Consider the following 21547-nt stretch of genomic DNA (forward strand, 5'->3'; position numbering starts at 1 on the left):
TGGGCTATCTAACACCGAAATAATTTTTCAAATCGGACCAGTAGTTCCTGAGATTAGCGCGTTCAAACAAACAAACAAACTTTACAAGATTAGTATAGTATATGATCTAAGAGTATATGTATATGATGTTTGTGTGAAATTTATTAAATCTTTTTTAGTTAGAATAATATACTTATGTGGATCATTTCGATATGCAACTCCGGACTCCGGGTAATGAGCTCTTATCTACCCTTCTCGCATCATCGATTGCCATTCTGTGATTGCCATGCAATATTTTCTACCAAGTTTGACGCAAGATGACGTTGCTATCGTCAATAGGGAAATCAGAACCCTTGCAAGTATTGCAAATAGCAGTGTTCTGGTGTACAGTGATAAGAGCTGTGATTCTAGGCACCAGTTCGTAAGACGCGCCAAAATGCAATAAGCAAAACAGGACACAGTTTTTTCAACGAAAGCAGCAGAAAATTCATGACATTGAAATCACTAATACTAATATACGTCAATTAATATTAATTTTTAAATTTTTTATGAAAATATTACCCCTCTATCAAAGCGCGTCATGAGAAATTTTGGCTCTACTATAGAATATGTACTATAGAGCTCTACCACCGACGCTCTACCCTCAATGCGAGCTACGGCCGTACCACAGAACATAATATATACTCAGGAGAGAGCCATACTTTCGCTCTATGACGGCCGGTACTGCTTCTGAATGTCATGACCTTGGTCATGACCTATTTATAAAAAAAAAAAACAATCTGGAAACAAAAAAAAAAGTTAAAAGATCTTTTATGATAATATTTTGACTGGTTACAGTTTAAAGTTTACATTTCTTAGAAACGATGAGCGAATTATTAATTTGACCTCTAGGTAAGTATAGTAGGTAACTATTATACAGGGTTACTGGTAATTAGACCGGATCCTTTTAAGAGGTGGTAGGGGAGGTTATTTGCAACAATTAGACTGTATATTGTTATATCCGGAAATGGCTCATTTTTGAGATATAATTTTTTTTATATTTTTTTAAGAAAATCCAGTTTCACTACTTTAAAATTAAATTTAAAAAAAAATTATGAATCGATTTTAATTTTCTTTACAGTTTTAGAGAAACCTTGTTATAGCTCTTAATAATAAATAATAATAGCGTACTAATGTGGATCCATCTAGAAACTAGAGGCAGTTTCATTTCTTTTTTTTAATAATTTTCGGAACTTGGTTTACAAAAACATTTATTTTCTCCAAAAAAACGCTTACAAATTTAGTCTGCGTTTTACTTAAAAAACATCTTCAATTCTTCAGCTATCCAATTACGTAAAAAAATTGGCACTTTGTTGCACAGTTGCAGAAATAATGCGATAACAAAAGATTCAGGTAGAGACATTCCGAGAAAGGGTTATCTTTGTTGAATGCGCCGTTTCGCTCTCGCTTTTGTTTATTGAACGAGCAATGAGAACCCAGTTTGCTCAGGCGCATCATACTGTTCAGACGCTCTTTTCAACCCTCTATTACGATAAAACTTCGACCTTGATAACCTCAACAAACATGCCAGAGGTCTCCGGATCTAGCTCAAACATGTGAATTATCTGTTCCTCTCCCTCCGACTGGTAAACACAAGGTCTTCCAGCATCGCTTTGCCGTCTTGACCAGATTCTCGTAGTCGCCGGTACACTCCCTCAAACACACTCTTATAGGGTAAACGGCGCTGTGGGAATCGAGACTGATATGCCGTTCGAGCATGAGTAGCGACGCCATTGGCAAAACCATAGCAAAATAGTATGTCTGCATACTCTTCGTTTGTGAATTCTCGAAGACGAGGTAGATGGTCGTGGGGCTCCGCAGCCATGATCAGGAAGTACAAGCCAAGTCTTCGGGTAAGCAGTCAATCACAAAGTCCAGTTCACAAGACAAGTCACAGAAAAAAGAAATCACACAAGTCCAATAACGTTATCAAGGTTGAAGTTTTATCGTAATAGAGGGTTGAAAAGAGCGTCTGAACAGTACGATGCGCCTGAGCAAACTGGGTTCTCATTGCTCGTTCAACAAACAAGAGCAAGAGTGAAACGGCGCATTCAACAAAGATAACCCTTTCTCGGAATGTCTCTACCTGAATCTTTTGTTATCGCATTATTTCTGCAACTGTGCAACAAAGTGCCAATTTTTTTACGTCGTTGGATAGCTGAAGAATTGTAGATGTTTTTTAAGTGAAACGCAGACTAAATTTGTCAGCGTTTTTTTGGAGAAAATAAATGTTTTTGTAAACCAAGTTCCGAAAATTATTAAAAAAAAAAAATTAAACCGCCTCTAGTTTCTAGATGGATCCACATTAGTTCACTGTTATTATTTATTATTAAGAGCTATAACAAGGTTTCTCTAAAACTGTAAAGAAAATTAAAATCGATTCATAATTTTTTTTTTAATTTAATTTTAAAGTAGTGAAACTGGATTTTCTTAAAAAAATATAAAAAAAATTATATCTCAAAAATGAGCCATTTCCGGATATAACAATATACAGTCTAATTGTTGCAAATAACCTCCCCTACCACCTCTTAAAAGGATCCGGTCTAATTACCAGTAACCCTGTATATTCTATGCTCTAGGTCTAGGCTCTACCACAGAATACTTAATAGTAGCTAACGCTACTACCTCTACTCGTTTTGAATAAACACGTTTTTGTATGAATATAGAGAAATTTATTAATTTTAATTGTCTAGCTATTTTTCAAATCGATGTGATCCAGCGTCTTCAAGTAAAGGAAATGGAGTAACATAACGAATCGTAAACCTCCTTTTTCTGAAATCGTTTAAAAATACTTGGTACCTACATTTTGTGGAGCGCTCCAAGATATAATTTTCAGTCGCCATTGAATTTAAGATTCATGATGGCGACTGAAAATTAAATCTTTAAAAGTACCGCTTTAACTGAACTGCATTCACTCATAAATAAAACAGTAATCTCAAATCTCAATGCAACTGCGAAACGATTGTTAAAATCACACCTTTTTTATTTCTTAACGCAAAAAAGGTGGTAACAGGTTAACCAAATGCCAATTTCGTTGTGAACCCCAAGACAAGTGCAATATTATTGCATGTTAGACTTTATAGAGCAAACATTGACTCACTGCTTGAGTAGTCCCTGTTTCCGAACGAATGCTAATATCTACCTATAACCTACAGAGTTTTTGTAGATAGGTAGGTACTAAGAGCAATTAACCTATTAGAGTTCTTATATTAAGACAGAACAAAATACATATTTTCTAATCTACTTACTCTTAGTCAATAACAGCATAAGCCAGATTGAGATAGCGATAGAGTATCTGCACTGTCTTCAAACGTAGCGCGCCGGCCGCGGCAGTCAGTTTGTTTTCCAACCAGCTGGTGGGCTCAGTGCGTCAAGTGTTTTTAACGAAATATTTAGAAAATATAAAGTGTACAGTGTTTCTTTTTATTTGTCAGTGTGCTAAAATAACTATTGTATGTTTAGCAACCGGCTATCACTAGTCGAATGGGAGTTTTGGATAAAAACAATGTAAAATAAAAAAATTATTATTAAAAAAACAAAATACCCGACTGCACACTAAAAAAAGAGTAAAACAAGCCCCACAATAATATTGATCAATCAAATGCTAAAAACTAATTATGTAATACCGTTTAAACAATACCTATATTAAAATACACTACAATATGTGTTCGTAATCGATAGTTAAATAAACAGAAACTTATTTTGAATACAAATTTACTGAATATAATTTATAAATGTTGATGGAAAGCATCGCAGGCGGGGACCAACAGAGGCTTATTTATAGTCATTTCGGTTGTGCACCATTTAGCAGAATTTTCGTTGGTGGCGGTCAAGGTGGTCCCCGCCTGCGATGCTTTCCATCAACATTTATAAATTATGTTCAGTAAATTTGTATTCAAAATAAGTTTCTGTTTATTTAACTATCGATTACGAACACATATTGTAGTGTATTTTAATATAGGTATTGTTTAAACGGTATTACATAATTAGTTTTTAGCATTTGATTGATCAATATTATTGTGGGGCTTGTTTTACTCTTTTTTTAGTGTGCAGTCGGGTATTTTGTTTTTTTAATAATAATTTTTTTATTTATAACTTTTTAGCTGTTTTTATTTAACGAAAATGTTGTAGATGTAGAAGACTATGTATATGTAAGTACCATTTTAAATTATTTCGACGACATTTGGCTTTAGATTACGAGTGATGTTACTCCGCAACAACCGCACCGCGCCGCGCGCCGCATGCCAGGCCACGCCCTATCTTTTTGCTTGCTAACGCATGAGTTGATTTGCGTTGACGCAGAATTAACATGTTCCCGTGGGAATTTTGAGAAAAAACGTATCCTATATTAATTACTCCCGTGATTGAAATGAATCTAATGATACCGCATACATATTTTTTTAAAGGGAAATTTAGAAAAAATATTATTATGTCTTTATCCCGTGGGACTTTTAGGATAAAATGTATCCTATGACACTCCCGTAATCAAGACAAATCTAACGATACCTCATACATCAAAATCCATCAAGCCGTTTAGGCTACAGGTGGTCACAAAGGAAAAGACATACATACATACTTACATACACTCGAAAAACATTACCCTCCTTCTTTGGCAGTCGGGTAAATATCTTTCCATCGGTAAGTGATTTTCAGCAAATTGATAAATATTTATGTTTTAAACCTATTTGAAGGTTTTATCAAGCACTTTTTTGTAATTTTATGTTGTAACTGTAACATTTACCCACTTTATGGGGTTGTGGAATATAAAATAATGAAATAATTTTTAAAAAACGTCACAATAATATCACGTTTGGCATTTTGTTTACCACCGTAGTGTTGTAACACATCTAGCGTATATTATCGATTTATGACAAAAAATCTATTTCATATTAACGTTGATTTATTTATTTTGTTTCATAAATCAGATTTATATGTAGTTGTTGTTGCAAATAATAGATGTAAATTTTTTACCGCAGGAAAATAAAACATACCACGTGGTTGTTTTATTTGCACTATGTGTTTTAGTTTTCGTTTGTTGTTTATTAATTTCTCTTTCAGATTATTAATAAATTCATTTTGTTTTAGATTTCCAGAGCTAAATAAAAAATGGGTATAAAACGTGAGACATGAGTTGATTGGACGCCGCCACAATTTGCAATATTGTGTTCACTGCATTTCGAGCCTACGTGTTATCAAGATGGATACTCTAGAAGAATTGTGCAATCTTACGCTTACGTTTTTTTTTTGTTCCTGTAGATAATAAATACATTTGATTAAAGAGAGTGAATTTTTATTTTGAAATTTTTTACACATAAGTTACCTACTTTAAATGTGTAACTATGTGAAAATTAAACGGTTGATTAAATGACAGTTCTCATAGATGAGAAACTACTATTGAAATACATACTTAATATACATGCGTTTTCAAAGAAAAACCCGCATAGTTCCCATTCCTGTTGGATTTACGGGATCAAAAGTAATTTTTCCAAATTTCATTGTAATCGGTTTAGTAGTATTCGCGTGAAAGAGTAACAAACATCCATCCTCACAAACTTTCGATTTATTAGTAGGATGTTAGGAAAATGTTTTCATTAAGACTGTCCTTTTATTAACTTGTTAAAATGCTGCATGATTCCTTCATGCTGACTGTGCCTTTCTCCTCACTCCTTTAACTTTATCATCATTTCCTTCTTTATTTTAAATTACATTTCAAGTTTTAAAATTTCTTTTATAATGTACTAACTTTCCGCCCGCGTTTTTAAAGAAAATCCTGCACAGTGTGCCTAGTGCGAGTTTTCATCGAGTACGAAACGTTACTATCGCGTCTGCGTCACAGCGAAATTTGTATGGGGAATCAAAGCTTCCCCATACGTCCGCTAGGGGCGCTGTTCGATTTCCCATACTAATTCGGCTGTGACGCAAACGCGATAGTAACGTTTCGTACTCGATGAAAACTCGCACTAGGCACACTGTTCCCGTTCACGTGGGATTTCCGGGATAAAACCTAACCTATGTGTGTATGTACAAAATTTCATTGTAATCGGTTCCGCAGTGAAAGAGTAACATCCCTTCTCACATAATTTCGCATTTATTATATACGTAGGATTAAACAAATAATGTATTCAACTGAAATTAATTATAAGTTTTGTTTTTTTATTATTTATTATTTCACGAAACCGTAAATGCAAAATACATTCACGATTTTATCGATTGAAGCACATCCCATCACTATCACCTTCTATCTATCTAAATACGTACCTATAGTAAAAATGGTGCCATGACTATGGTGAAACGTAGCTTGTTGTCTATAGCTGTCTCATTCTTTCATACGACGTTTTCTTTAGATAGAGAGAAACAAATATATGTAAATTGTATACGCTCGATACAAGTACTCTATAGGTTAATTGCTCTTAGGGTAGGTAGATGCGGATGAATACCGCCCGGTGTAGACTGATCGGACCACGGAGTAAATACAAAGTAGAGTTTGGCTTGGTGTGGCCTGGTTAGAACATTTCCACGAATGTCAGGAAAATTTTGGATTTTGTTGCATTTAATCGAATGGTGTATTTTTACTTTTACTTATATTATAAATAGGAAAGTTTTTTAATGTTCTAAAACAACATAATCGATTTTATTAATTCTTTCACCGTTACAAATATTCGAAAATTTTTTAATCGTAATATGAGAGTAAAATTAAGGCAATGTTTCTTCTTCAAAGTGGTGGTTCATTAAGAAAAACTGCACGAAGAAGATTGAGGATACGAGAGATGAGAGGAGAGACAATTATTCAGCTACAAAAATATTTTATCATTTACATAAATATTATAATGATTGAGGAAAAATCTATAAGCAATTTACTGTATTCAAATAGGGTACACTATAACGTTACTCTAATATGATTATATTCATGATTTTTATTTAATTAATTACGCTCTACCACTTATTATTCTGTGGCTCTACATCTTATATCTCATAATTAATGACGCACTGCATACAACGAAATAGATAATAATATATTTATTTAATATGTTATCTTGTTCAATGCAGAATGAATATTATCCCTTTATCTTAACTAACAATTAAATAAATTAGCAAAAGCGCTGTAAGATAATCCGTAAGTATTTACAGCGCTAGGGAAATGAGAATGGTCGATGTAGCAACACCGGGGTGCGCGCGCGACGCTCCAGTCGGCAATCCGCCCGGGCGGGCGCCATACGACCGGAATCTGCGCGAGCGACACATTCGCGATTAAATAAAAATTTCAGTGAAATATAACGCGAACACAACACTATTGTTAACACGCGCGCGCACGATTCTGGTAAGTATATATTTATTGCGAACACGCAAATATTGTCTAAATCTATTTTTAATTAGTGTTATTTTCGGCCGCTGCAAGAGGTTATGCGTTTACGCTTTCAGTCTACCTAGTTACAGTTTTCATTCAAATCGGTATGGGCAATAGTTTCACCGCAGGTTGAAAGCGAGTGCAGCTTGCAGCGCCGCGCCTACAAGTTTCTACTAATTGCTTTAGACAAAATAGATTTTCTTTAGCTTCCGTCAGACGGTCGGCCTAAATACCGATTCTTTTAGCGCGCTTCGCATTACTAGTTAATGATGTTATCCAATTAATGGGTTGTATAGAATCTTATTGCAATTTACAATTCAGTGTTGATATAATTTTGACCCGCATGGTAGTTACCCGGCTTTTACCAACGCGCTTGAAAATCCCCTATTCTTCTTGGAGTAACAACTGTATATTACTTACGTTGCATAAAATACATTATGCTATTGAAAATAACTTTCTCGGTTAACCAAATAAATAATGATACCTAATTCGTTTATGAATGAACTCTCTACGGAAACATAGAGTCATAGATATTAACCTGATTTTTAAAAATAGAGTTCTGCGAGATTGTTTATATTTAATTCCTTCCTTTTAAATGCGTACAAAATATTTTAATGGTAGATTGTGGTGTGCGTCGTCGTAGGTAGTTTTTGTCATCACTATTATGCTATCAATGTGACATCATTATTGTAATACCTATTTCTTATGTAAAGTTTTCAAGGTTGAATTTTAAAGATAAGAAATTCGAATTTCGCGCTATTCGATATTGCCGCTATAAATGGTGGTCACTTCCGGGTGTTACAATAATTTGCGCCAAGTTTACTTATAGTTATAATGTTTCGTTTGAAATTGTAGCGCAATTGTATAAAATAAATAAAGTAAAAAAGATTAAGGTTGAAACAAATTAACGAAAACAGACCGCTTTGTCGCGTCGCACGCATCAATGCATTTGTCGACATAATCTCGTTTTAGTTTAAGGAACCTTTATATAATTTAGTTTTATTTTTATTCAATCTTCTTCAATACTTAAAATATTACCATTGGTTGTTTCTTTTAGACTTTATAAATCGTAAACAGGTTTAATTTGTTGCTCTACCTAACGAAAACTCTATACCTATTCAGATAATTGTATGTACCGACCTAAGTGTTTATTACTCGTGTAACTTTTGTCATTTTTTAAAAACAAGCATTCATCGTGGCACAATCTTCTAAAAAGGTCTTTCTCTAAATATGACTACTTTAAAAAAATTTAAATTATTGTCTGTGGACAGTAAAAAGAACTATGAAAAAAAAAAGAATATTCAACATGAATCTTACACTTGTAGAAATACCATCCAAGAATACTTGTAATATTAAATAAACACCTATAACAACTCATTATTCCAATCCTATTACGCATTGCTCAAGGCTCTACATATGAATGGCCGGTCACACTATTGTAATATATACTTTAGTTATATTTTTGCAGTGAGTCAGTGCTATAAACTGTCTAGGTTCAGATTTCAATAATGTAGGTACGTTTTAAAATGGTGTTTTTATTACTAAAACGCAAGATTCATTCTGCGATAAATAATGGTTGTGTTGACATGTATTCAACTTCTAGATCTGTGTCTAAGTTACTTGAACAATGTGGTACTTAATTGATTTATAATTTTGGAGATGATGCAAATAGTTTCATTTTTTATTATTGTTTTCGGACGTAGTTTTTGGAAAAAAAAGTTTGTTTTCAATCTCTACAAAGCAAAGAGGTCTATAGCTCTATCAGCCAGTTATTTGTGCATAGACAATAATTTCATTTATTTTGAATTTAGAATAAAAGTTTCTTTAAAACTTTATACTATGTACATACCAATTTACTAATCTAATTTATTTCAAACGGATCACTCGTTTGAATCTTGTAGATTGCTTGTAGTAGTATAGTACCGTAAAACGGGGTTAATAGAAACAATCTAGACTTTCAAACCGACTTTAAAAATATAAATTATAAGTTTCGGGTAATAAAGCTGCTTTCATTGTGGGAGTCCTTTGCTATTTTACAAGATAATTACAATTTTAATGCCAAATTATTATCTACTTAGGAGAAAAAGACAAAAACCTGGTCAATTTCTATTTTCCCGGAATATGGGGTCAATAGATACGACATATGGGGTTAATAGAGAAAAATGATAGGGTTGTCAAAATATTTTATATTGTGGTAGTGACGTCACAGAGATAATGAAATAAAAGAGTGTACATAATATATTAGAAAACCTTTTTATTAATATTAAAATATAGTATTATATAATAATCCTCCAAAGGATAGCCCCAGTCAGCACATATATTTATACTTATACCTATTTAATAAATTCTTCTTCAGTTTCTTTGGATAAAACGGTTTGACCTCCTTGACTTTTCATATTTCTTGTGCAGTGTCTGTATAAAACAGATCTGTGTATATTATATTTCTTTGAGATAGTATCAAGAGAACAATTACTCGCAGAATATTCATCACCAGCCTGTTGTATTAAGTTGAAGTCATATTTTATATACATATTTCTTACCCCAAGGGTCTGGTTTGTAGTTGCGTGGCATATTGCTCGCAACTATACCTGCGTACACAAAATTAATTATTAAATATTCAACTTTTTAAAAATGTAGGTAGGTAATAAAGTTATAACTCAACAACCTGCATAAAGTGCCAACCCTATCAAAAGCGTTTCTAAAAACCCCTTTCGCGTTTCTATTAAACTCTTTCTCGTTCCTATTTACCCCTTTCCCGTTTCTATTCACCTCATATGGCGTTTCTATTCACCTCTCAGTCGTCTCTATTCACCTCTTAATCGAGAAATATTTATAGGTGCAATTATTTTACTAATTTACCAATAAAAATCAAACTAATCAGTAAAACTTACCTTTTCAATTTATTCTAGATAGACTTCACCGTTGAATAAAGTTATTTCACAATCAAAAACACAATTTAAATAATAATTAGAGAGAAGTTAATAAGAGCACAAAAGACATACATACAACCGTTGCACTTTGAACTCACTTTTTTGACATAAATTGCTAACTTCATACTATTCAAATGTTGTCATTCCAACAAAAAAATGTTGCCATTGTAAAAACTAAAAACACTATTACGATTTTTGAAGTAGTTTTCAAATAACAGGCTTTTAGACTTTTTCCCAAGAATATTTCTATTCACCCCGTGAATTCTATTCACCCCGTTTTACGGTATGTACATTGTTGTAGGATTATTTTAAAACGTCTTATCTAGCATATAAAATTACATTCGATAAACGACATAATATGATGAATGATACAATGTAATTTTTACATACTTAATATTTTATGTGTATTAACTATGTACCTACTCCTACTTAACTTTATAAGAACCTCATCAAAGTTATGTTTATAAACTTCATATGAAAAGCGAGCAAGTATCAAATTATGTCCTTCTGACTAGGAAGAGTCAATGGATTCATTTTTTTAGGTTTTTACTTTACGTATGAGGATATTAAATAATTTATCCTTTAAATAATTAAATAAAAATAAAAAAAAGTTTTGAGTATGTAAATGCATATTAGTTTTTCCTTGCGTATATTAGTGCAGAAATAGAAGCGAAACATTTATGTTATGAAACAGTTTATAAACCCCCTTTGTGTTTCATGTTGAGAAGAACACTGAAAACTAAATCACATATGCCATCAATAAAAATATATTTATTATTAATACACTGCACTTTTCAGTTCTACCTGTCTCATTTTGATAATATATTCATTCATTTTAATGCATATTTTATTTTATCTTCATATTCTCAGCGTTACTTTCTCTTTTAATTTTGTTACCAAGTAAATATAGAGACTCGTAAACTTAAAAAGACAAATGTACTTGCTTTTTATGTTATTAATAAAAAATAACAATTTCAGATTTAAGTAATAACTCTATACCTACCTTTTTTTTTTTTTTTTTTTTTTATAGTGGGGAAATCTTCTTAGATACCCCCGGCTCCCGGGGATGGAGCCGTGGTTATGTCGGATTTTTACCGACTAAAACCCCACTCTGTTCCATCGCGCTGCTTTGGACGGAACTGCGGGAACGGTTACGACTCTACCGCGTGTCCCGCCCAGCAGATGCCCGTTTCCAGGCCCACCACTAGAACCCCCCTCGCTGGCGGCTGCTGGAACGAAGGCTTACGCCACCAGCGCGCAGACAATGGATCTTTCCCCGCTCCATCATCCGCGTTCCCCCAAACTCCCGACCCCAACACCGTCCGGCCGGAGGGTGCACGCCGGAAGGTCCTCCGATGTGTCAAATACACGTCGGGCGACCCTCCGGCGCACTTTTATAGAGAATACCTCGCAGCCCCCACCTCACCAGAGGTGGCGGCCCTCGGTCCGGCCCCACGGACCGGATTACGAGTTGGCAGACGGCCGTTTTACAGCGGCCGCCGCCCCACTCCTCTCTGCAGGAGTCTCCGCGCGTCATCACAATGACGCGTCGGGATCCCGCCCTCCGCTGCACGGCGTGGCTTGCTAAACCAGCGAGCCCACCGCGCCGCGACCTCTGGCCGCCATCCACCGCCGCATAAAAGCCGGCTCCTCTCTGGTCCACAAACAGGACCTCTGCCGTCGGGTCAGTCGAGGCCTCGCAACCCCGACTGCCGTTCAGCGCCACCTTTGCCTAGGGGACACGGGGTCCGCCAAGCCACGACCTCTGGTCGCCATTCCACGCCGCACACAGCGGCCGCTGGGCCACATCTAGCCCTGGCCGTCGGGCCGGTCGAATCTCCCCGACTCTAGACCAGCCGTTCAGCCCCTCGCTGGTCCAATTTCGCTTCACTCAGAGGGCCATAACTCTGAGCTACTGAGCCCCTCCGCCGCGACAAGGCCTGGACCGTTGGGGGGAACTCTATACCTACCTACTTAACTACATATTATATGTTTGCAATTTAAAAGTAATAATTTGTTTTTATTAGTATCATAGCGTATATGATTAAATAGTTGGTTGTAATGAACTTGTCACAGGCTTTAATTATTTATAGACATAACAAATTCACTAAAAGCAGAAACATAGAGTTAGTAGAGAGTTGAAAACACCGTTTTACATTATAATACAATGTTCGTAATTTAACACAAATTTTGGCAGTGCAAATGTGAAAACATATTTTATTTTCAGTATAAGTAGAAATAAAATAATAATATTCTTATTTTTTTGCTCTACCATATGCACCTATGTAATTTTATATCATTCCACCCGCCAAAAAATATTATGAATTCACCTAATATACATGTATATAAAAATAGGCATAAATAAATCTAGATAACATTAAAACACTGTTAAACCACGTTCCTCAGAGAACTAGCTGTTGAACAATGTTGGACGGTGAGCGGTTCGCAACACTCCATTGAGTGAGGTCACTCACCCCCGAACCGGCTAAATTACTATGATCATCCGTTCTCATTGCTTTCACGATTGCATTTTACATTGTATTTATACGACGTAGGTACTATTTAGTTAAATTTGCGATTTATAAGGTTATATTATATAAAGTTAGATTAACTAGCTAAAGATTGGGTGGAATTTACGAGAGTTCTAGGTAACTGCGATAATGGCCTTTTGAAACTGTTAGATAGGTAAATATATTGCTGTAAAAGTTTGCCGTTTGGTAAATAAAATAGATAAATTGCTGAAAAACCATTATTTGAAGAGAAATGTGAACGACTGTTTCTAACTTTTTAGAAAGAGTAAAATAAGTAGTAACTATTTCATCATTCATCATATCAAGATGTTTAGTAGTTACACAGTTTTATTTCCTTTAAAAATGACTACTGGAACAAGGTAGGAACCACAACGTTTGAAAAATTATACCACCTATTATAATAGGTATGTATACCTATCATATTTCAAATATTATTGATATTGACTTCATAAACAACAAGTATGTAACATGAATTTATTTCCGATTACTAATTGTATGCACTAATAATTACAATTATAGCCAATAATTCAATAAATTAAAAATGGCGGCGTTGCGTAGGCTGGCGCGGGAATCGAAAAAGGCGCGAACAATGAATAAGGAATCACATGGAAGTGACATACCTACAAAAAAAGTGTGGCCGGCGCCATATTGAATGGAACAAAACATGGCGGTGTTTAGTGCCGAGAATATATCGATAAACATTAATATGTTTATCGATATAAAAATAATCTATAATATAAAAATGAATCGCAAATTGTGTTGGTAAGCGCATAACTCGAGAACAACTGAACCGATTTCGTTAATTCTTTTTTTATTACATTTCTTGAAGTACGAGGATGGTTCTTATGGAGAGAAAACGTAAAAATGTACCACGGGCGAAGCCGGGGCGGACCGCTAGTATTTATATATACATATTTTTTGAAGTTATACTTCTTTTGGCGCGATGGAGAAAAATAATGAGAATGAAGTATGACGATGAGTGCTCGTGACGGTAACACCTAAACAGGGTTACTTGTAAAACACCAGCAACCTCGCAGGACAAGATAGCTAACCCTGTATAATTTAATAAATCCAGTTCAATTTTGACTTGGATATAAGGATTACGGTAGACTTACAATTTGGCATTTAAGTTATCTGCTAAATTGACCAACTGGTTTATTGGATATTTTGTTTTGTTTGACTGGTGTTTTTGAAATCAGATATTATTGGAATGTAGTATTAACGGAAGCATGCCAGTAAAGAGCAAATGTGGTACAGGAATGCGGTATAAAATCTGTTGTATGCATTTTGCTGCTATGGTATTACAGCCATGCGGGATGGCGCATGCTCCGGAAAAACAGAATAATTTAGTATTCGATTAATAATAGTAATTTAATAAAACTTAAATTACTAGCGGTCCCGGTGAACTTCGTACCACCCAGTCATTGAATGTGCTGTTTGTTACCTTTTAGCTGAACTAATTTCAGTTTTGAGGAATGTAATATAATGATACAAAATAAATACTAATATAGGTATATAATAGTTTTTTATTACGATGAACAACACAATATACAGTAGGTAATAGAAAAAAAAACAATAATTACTTAATAACAGAGAAAAATAAAGAACTAAACTATTTCGTGCAGCCTGTGATGCACTCGGATTCACTCTGTTCATTTTTGAGTTCGGGATTTGAGGCTCAACCGGTACCTGGAAATGAAATGTCACAGTTTACATTAACTAACATTGTTCACTTTACATTTTAACTAACATGCAATACATTTTAATTAAAAGGGCAATGCTGACGCGACGGTTTGAAATTAATATTAACATTAGGGCTTGCAATAGCGGAATTTAAATTTATATTTTTGGTTTTATTTTATGGCATTCAAATGCTTTATAAATATAAATTTATAAAGAATAGAAAAATAAATTAAAACACCCCATGTATTTAAAGTAAATTTCACTTTCCCTCAGTCAATAACATTTCAACAACCAAATATCACCCAAGTTTGTACTCAAAAAATCATATAAAACCATCTCAGTTTGTTCACAGGCCCTCTTCAAAATAGGAGAAACGTTAGAATATAAATGACAGCCCTAAATCTAAATAAAAAGACCAAAAGTAAATTGGAAGACATCACGTGTCTACAGATAAAAACCTCACCCTGTGTGAATGCAGCGGCAAACATACTGGTATAGCATCATCGTGCAGACTAATCACATCCATTGTTCTATTGAAAGCACTTTCGGGGAAATGTAGGGAACATACTATGATATATCCTTTACATTTGGCTTGATATTTTCAGTTTCAATTGCTTCTAACCATTTTCCTTTTCTATTTTCACTTCTTGGTAACCTATAAAAAATGAATTTTTAGGTTATTATAATTTTAGTCCTGACCTGACTTATTTATAAATACATTTTTAAAGTACTATAAAAGCGACTAATCTTACTTAAGTTAAAATTCATATTAGGTAAATTTAAGTGTTTTATTTTTCCTTGCTCCTTGCTCTTGGCAAAATTAATTTGTTAATTTGGAAGTGTATTCACCAAAGCAACTATTCTTAAGATTAATGACACAGCCTTGGGAGACGCACGTCTTCATCGAACATTTTGCTAATGTCGATATTATAAGCCATCACTAGTACCCAAATTCATTATTTTACTAGAACGAAAATATACAAAATAAAGCTATATTTGGTAACAATTTTGCACTGAACATAGTCTGTGAATACTCCTCAATTCAATATACATGAAAATAACTAAATCAGCAAAGAAATAACTAATATTTCAGTCAAAACGTATACATACCGGTGCAAAGACAAACTTTTCTGGTTTTCATTCTTTTCGGAGCCACATCCCACAATACTGCGCTTTGGCATTATGCCACTATTTGTTCTTGACCACTCTATATGTTTTAGACACAAATGTTTGTCACAATCACAAAAATATTCAATATTTTTCAATGTTTACTACGGAGCAATGACAGAACATGTACATCGTAATAACGAGAACATAAAATGGCGACCGGCCACAGTAGGTATTTGAGCTAACTTCAAATGTCAAGCGGTATAGAATTAGCACTGACTGACGTATAGCCATATTTTTTCACATATCAGAATATTCATTAGTTAGAAAGAGACAGTATTAGTTTTATTATTTCGGTATCGAAATGCATGATATTTGTATAATCAGTTGTTTGTATAGAACAATATGCCCTGTCCATAGGATTCCTTAGTCATTGGGCGCGAAGCATGCGCGGCCATGACGCGCGTTGCACCTGTCATAACTATTTCATAATGTGCTAATATATGCCTCACAAGGATCCAGACAATAAACAAATAAGTTGCTCAAATGCATTTCATTTTCGCGTTATATTGGTTGGTAGTCAAGGTCATTCTTATTTTACAATCAGTTTTAGGCAAGTTATAGCAATAAGAGTCTATAGTTATGATATTCGGGCCTCTATAATATTCAGGACTCTATACTACTCTATATTAACATCACATTTTTATGCTGTTACGTTAAAAACTATTATCAATTGTAATACTGTGCTATTATAATAAAATTAAATAAGAATACCAAAAAATATCCTATAGTTAAACAATTTCCTCCGTAAATAGTTAAATTATTTGAAAATTTTAAATTTTAACATATAAATAAATATCAATCATGTATAGCGCCATGATACCTTCATTCACCAAAAACCTTTGCCTCTTGAAAAAAAAAGATAAGTACATACCTATAATATATTTAAAAAGTATAATTCTCTTTGGCTCTACCATGCTCTACTCTACCGCGATATATTAATTAATTTATTTATTTATTTTATATTGACCTAAATTGTAACTTTTCTGAACTTACCTATCTATTTTTGAGATGACTTTTTGTCTCCAAATTATGATCAAAACATATAAAATGGTCAAATAACTACTTACTACCTTTTGTTAAATAACTACTCAATTAACTTGACTCCAAAACCAAATCTTATTCACGTAATTTATTACACTTTCGATATCCTTAAGTTTTTTTTGCAAAACGAGTTTCTGACTCACCGTGTTTGGTAATCCTTGCCTGAGATTTAAGTTTGCACCTCTTTATTTATTTTGGTTTAAATTTTGGCAGATGTGATTTAATACTTAGTTGTTTTATAATTCTTTATATTATTTAATATGTACCTACCTATATATATTTATAACGAAATTTCAGCAGACCAAATATTAATTAAAATGGATAAATATTATAATAATGCAACTACAATCTACATTGTATTTTTTATTTATTTGGTTTTTTTACTTTATTTCAAAACGATTCGATTAAGTAGGTAGGTACCTTAATTAAACTTGCATTCAAACTATAAAATTATATTCACATTTCACATCTTTAATGTGTATTGTTACCTAGGTCATTCAGAAAATAGCAAAACCGCTACAAGTTGAATAATTTATTCAAAAGCAACTAGCACTGTATCTGTAAATTGTAATAAAATAAATTAAACCTCACTTAGATAACACAAGTAGCCTTGAAATTTTCCGATCATATTAAAACGAATAGGTATCAGGTACTATAAGTTACAAACTATGAGTAGGTAGACCTCATTACAATACTTAAAAATTTGACTATCAAAACTAAATTTATACATTCAAACAGATAATATACCTACAGGTTTCAAAGGAATTTTCTACTGAAAACGAATGATTTTTTTTACGCACGGCAAGGGCGGGCGCTTTTCAAATTGTCATAGCGATAGTTTTCGTGCTAAAAAATGCTTGTAAAATAAAAGTCATTAGCATTAATTAGTCTATCCTTCTCACTCTCAAGCTATTGGACAAGGAAAGAAGCACATTAGTGAGAGTTAACATCACTGAAAAGTGTAACATTTATGTAGAATGTAGCAGTTATCGTTATCGTCTCAAATTGCTTTTTATTTTATGAATTACTGACACATAATATAGCTAATTTAAAATTTATTTCACTGACATAATTACCTCTACCAGTGTATAATCTCAGCTCATAAAAATTCATACGTGAATTGGAATGATTGATAAGATAAAAATGAAAACAAAAATGAATTTTGGGTCAGTAAAGCAAACAGACGATTTGATAGAGATTCTGAATATGTGATGAGTGTTTTTGATAAGAATATACTTACATGCTTTGTAAATTAATGATATAGATAAAAATCGAAATTTATACGAACCAAAAAGTAATGTAATTTTATTTTTTGGTAACCTGTGGAACCAATCAATGGAACACCAATCAATGGAACGTGTAAGATATATCGCTCTCTGTGACATCATAATTTTTTTCTTCATCTGTTTTCATTTTTTTTTGTACACGATATGTAATAGGTACCTACTTGAAGGGTACTTCTATAGAAATCAGGACGATGGGATGATAGTTAAATTCTCCTCTATTTTTAATTTTTAATTGATGATGAAAAACAAAGCGTGCCCACTGACCTAGAACCTCGGTATTTGTATGTACACAGATGGTTTTCATTCCTCCTAGTATCGTTGTAAACTAGCCTTTATCCTTGAGACATACGGCATATAATACTGCGAACATGTTCACGGTACATTAATATATTTTTACATGACTTTGTGACTACTATCGTTAGCCGTAAAGGTTATTTTTGTGTGCAAAAAGTCGCATGTTACGTGTACTTGTGTCAGACGTGCACGGTAAACATGGTGATGTCATACGGCAACGCCTACTGCATTTTCTAGTCGAAGTCTCTTCGGTCCATTGAGAACTGTGATTGAGAATGACTGATATTTGGAGAACTTTAAGAAAAAAAATTGTAATTTTAAATTTCGAAAGTCGACTGTCAGTTTATCGTAAATGCTCTATGCTCTACCTTCATACTGTGAAATTTGATTTTGTATTTGCGACATGGACGATGGAAAATTGTTATGCTCCATCTGCCTTTTATTTTGTAATCTAAGCTGAGAAATATTTACAATCGTTACAATGGTCCATCAAAAAATATAAATCTCAAGTATTTTTTCAAGAAAATGATTTTATTATGTTTAATTTTTATTTCCAACTAGCAGTCCGCCCCGGCTCCGCCCGTGGTACATATTTACGTTTTCTCTACATAACGAAATCGGTTCAGCCGTTCTCAAGTTATGCGCTTACCAACACATTATGGGATTCATTTTTATATTATAGATTTGAAAATAATTGTTTTGATTTTGAGAGCATGTCGAACACACCACTATTACTGATACATTGTTTTATTATTGTTTCTTTTACAACAAGTTTACAATTTTTTGAAGTTACACGTTAAATTAAATTCTCACATGAAAAAACGACATTTAAAATAATGAAGAGATCTGACATATTTAAAGCAATTAGTAATTTATAATTTTTATCATATATAAGATAAGGGCGTATTCAGAAAGAAAGCTTGAAACTTATAAGCGCTTATCGGCGCTTGTCAATGCTCAAACCAGCTTGTCAAAACCAGCATTGACAAGCTTGTCAAAACCAGCATTGACAAGCACTATAAGCTTCTTGACAAGCACCGATAAGCGCTTATAAGTTTCAAGCTTTCTTTCTGAATACACCCTATGATTGCATCTAATTCATTGACATTGACGTAAATTTGCCTAAAATCAGTTATGCACTTTTACTTTGCACTCATTTGTGCCATATTTAAAATATTCCATGCAAGATTCCATGCATACGTATAATTATAGTAGAGCCATTTTAATAGGCAACATTTGACAGTTCAACAAAATTCAACAACGTAACCTAGTAACGACGACATACAATAACATGATATTTCGTTTTGTTAGAACTGCACATTTGCTTAACTTTTTTTAATTACGATTACATATTTATAATAATAATGACCGATATAAGTAATTAACCGACTTCAAAAAAAAGGAGGAGGTTATCAATTCGGCCGGTATATTTTTTTTTTTTTTTTTTATGTATGTACACCGATTACTCCGAGGTTTCTGAACTGATTTACGTGTTTCTTTTTTTGTTCGATGCGGGATGGTGTCGAATTGGTCCCATAAAAATTTTATTCGGATAGGCCCAGTAGTTTTTATTTTATGAGCATTTTTGTCTGTAGGTATTTGTAAATTTTGCAAGTGCAAGTTTGAAGTCGGTTGTTTTTAACGCAGTTATCACTTGTTTTAAGATTTCATTTTACTGATAAACCATCCTAAACATAATAAACAATTTCTGAATTGAAGAACTGACGTCGCTACAATTTTGTGTCAATAAACCTTTTTTCTTTTTAAATACTAGAGACGTTACTTTAAAAATCGAAATCTGACATCTAGAATCGAATGCATTGATTACTTGTGAATAAAAATCATCATAAATTAATAAATTCGATTGACAAATGTTTCAAATCCGTATCGATTAATACACTATAATCGATGTTTTTAAGCAGGTTACCTCTCTTCGAAGATAAAATTGATAGACGTCAAATGTTGCCTATTAAATTGGCTCGACTATAATTAATGCAACTCAAAGTGACACGAATTCAAACAGATTACATATATTGTTTAAGTAATTTGTATTTTTTTAGTTTTGTATTCGACTTAAATAATACAGGATTATCCTTGCTTTAGGGTCATTGATCAATTTTATTAAGTTAATGTTAAAAGTTAATGACAAATTAAAAATTTGTTTTCTTTTTATTCCAATGATTTTCATCTCATAACAATAAGGCGGAATAAGTGCATTTTATACATGTTCATATGTTATATATTTACACTACCGTTTGAATATAGAGTTTTTTTTCGATGATGCATAATTTAGAGTTTATTTAGAGTTATAAATAATCGACAAAAATCTTGCTGAATACAAATAATATGAAAAGTCAACATTCGAAGTAGAGTCCCACAAACAAAAAATTAATAGAAAAACTAGAAGCATTGGCTTCCGTGAATATTGTAATATAATTAATTACAACTGTAATTTGTGCTCTATACTAAAGAAATCTTTCGTTCCAGTGAACCAATACGAGTAAAGTGAACGAGTCTCGAGTGCAGTGAGCGACAGACCCGCACAACGAGAGAGCGGTAAACTATATTTTATTTATTACTGGAGGTGGCTAAAATAATTTTTAAAGAAAAAATCAATAGAGTCATAGACATTAAGTAACAGATCTATTGACTTTTTCGTCGGGTGTCCCTTTAGACACGTAAAAAGGATAAATTCGATTGCTCTTTTATAAAATAGAGAAAGGATTCCAATTATTTGATCAGAAATATCACTTGATCCTCCAGAACTGAGTTCTATATTAGAAGTAAGTACATACCTTTAAAAATAGATACCTAATCAGAAAGTCTAAATGAATGGAAGGATGTAGGTAATTCAATTAGGTCAGTATGTACGCTTAAATGAATCTGGATGGAATTTGGCACAGAGATTTATATTATTATGGGCTGGAATAGTTCATACGCTTACTTTTAAACAAAACTGCAGACATAGCCTAATTATATTAGTACTTGTATATTTAATTTAGATTTTCTCTTTATTCCATACCTCTAAAATGTATGACTGACTTGTTACAACTTAATGTTCCACTAATAATAATTATTGGTCTTAGTATAGAATTGTGCGGACTTTATAGAAATTTATTCCTGAAGGAATATAAAAATGCCAGTAATATTCTGACTCATCACTACATAACAGTAACTCGCGACTGGCTCTACGGTGTGGGACAAAAACAACTATTAGATGGCCGCTTTTTTCGTGCTTTTGTTGTTATG

At 33.3% G+C, this 21547-nt stretch overlaps 1 protein-coding gene and 1 long non-coding RNA gene across 6 annotated transcripts in view; one reads left to right on the forward strand and one right to left on the reverse strand.

The window, feature by feature from the left end:
* Positions 1–7184: 7184 nt before the first annotated feature.
* LOC123696476 (CBP80/20-dependent translation initiation factor) overlaps positions 7185–21547 on the forward strand; it is a 42397-nt gene continuing 28034 nt past the window's right edge. For all 3 annotated transcript variants that reach the window (XM_045642651.1, XM_045642652.1, XM_045642654.1), the window contains exons 1-2: positions 7185–7336; positions 20786–20854. The gene's annotated coding sequence lies outside the window, so the exon portion shown is untranslated. The remainder of the gene's footprint in view (positions 7337–20785; positions 20855–21547) is intronic.
* Positions 14206–15813, reverse strand: LOC123696477. Of its 3 annotated transcripts, none has more exons than XR_006752083.1 (3): positions 15618–15813; positions 14971–15162; positions 14206–14513 (listed from the first exon to the last, which is right to left on the reverse strand). It is a non-coding gene; the product is annotated as an uncharacterized LOC123696477 (long non-coding RNA). The 3 variants fall into 3 exon arrangements; XR_006752085.1 differs by lacking the exon at positions 15618–15813 and adding an exon at positions 15357–15381; XR_006752084.1 differs by lacking the exon at positions 15618–15813 and adding an exon at positions 15260–15373.

The sequence above is a fragment of the Colias croceus genome, chromosome 12 (assembly GCF_905220415.1).
Source record: "Colias croceus chromosome 12, ilColCroc2.1".
In the NCBI taxonomy this organism is placed as follows: Eukaryota; Metazoa; Arthropoda; class Insecta; order Lepidoptera; family Pieridae; genus Colias; species Colias croceus.